General features: G+C 38.2%; 1 protein-coding gene across 1 annotated transcript in view; it reads right to left on the bottom strand.

The window, feature by feature from the left end:
* Nucleotides 1-140, bottom strand: part of LOC101859098 (DNA excision repair protein ERCC-8) — a 15,257-nt gene extending 15,117 nt beyond the window's left edge. The window contains exon 1 of the mRNA XM_005097062.3: nt 4-140. The gene's annotated coding sequence lies outside the window, so the exon portion shown is untranslated. The remainder of the gene's footprint in view (nt 1-3) is intronic.
* Nucleotides 141-1,168: the final 1,028 nt, after the last annotated feature.

The following is a 1,168-nucleotide window of genomic DNA, read 5'->3' as shown; positions in this document are numbered from 1 at the left end:
TACCAATAAATACGGCTGTCTAAATACTGCATCGTCGGCTGGTTCCAAGAAACCCCTAATTTTTTTAAGAACTTCGTTAGGGCCGACTTGGTAGTAAACAAACCAAACGGCAAGACGGAAGTGTGCCACATTTCTAACGCGTTACTAGATCTAGATCTATCTAGATCCATTTCAACAATTTGAAAGTTCTTTACTGTGTCCGATTCAAATATTCTGGAGATAATTCATGCAAAATATCTTGAAATATATTCACAAAAAACATGTGTTAGTGTTAGAAGGAATAATTTAATATGATAAGACTAGGACTACCTATCCTCACCCTTTTGATACACTTTATAAAACGACAGACTTGTTTCTTTTTTGGCATTGTAGTACATTTTTGTGTCAAAGTTTAATTAACGTTCAAACAAAGCTATATTGTTTGCCATATTTTTTGCCAAGTGCCCTTTTTCCCGCAAGGTAGAAGTCTAGATTCTAGATCTACACAAAATAAAATACTGTCTAAAACTCGAATTGACTGATTTTACAAGTCATAGAAATACAAAATCTACGGTTTAGGTTAGGTACAATTTTTATTCATGTTGTGAGAAATGGCAAAATTCGAAAACATAAGAGCCGATAAAATCATAGCTTCGCTCGTTTCTGAATGCGTTAAGAGTTAACACCCTTTGTTTACGAAAACGTTCCCGATTTCACGTGTTGTGTTATCGCCGATGATTTGTAACGACCAGTGTTTTTGTCCTGTGAGAGTATTCGGTACTGTTAGGTACAACAACAAATTCGAGCAACGATGTCTTCGTTACAATATGAAGGCTGTAACAACTTCCGTATGAGATTGGTTCTAGCCACTTTGAGCGGAAAATCTGTGAAGATAAATCAAATGAGACCAGAGGAGGATGATCCTGGACTGAAAGGTAAGCTCTAGATTCTAGATCTAGATTTAGAATCTAGAATCTAGATCTAGTCTATATCATCTAATCTAGATCTAGAATCTAGAGGCTAGAGCCTAATACATAGATTCTAGATCGGAGTGTCTACGTACACGGTGACCGGGCACCTAGCCACAGTGTCTACGTCACGTAGGCCTACATGGCAACCGGGCACGTAGTCTCAGTGTCATGTACACGGTAACCGGGCATCAGCCTCAATATCTACGTACACGGTAACC

This window comes from Aplysia californica, unplaced genomic scaffold (assembly GCF_000002075.1).
Source record: "Aplysia californica isolate F4 #8 unplaced genomic scaffold, AplCal3.0 scaffold00145, whole genome shotgun sequence".
NCBI classification, from domain to species: domain Eukaryota; kingdom Metazoa; phylum Mollusca; class Gastropoda; order Aplysiida; family Aplysiidae; genus Aplysia; species Aplysia californica.
Note: the sequence above shows the minus strand (reverse complement) of the source record. Positions and strands in the feature narration are given on the sequence as shown.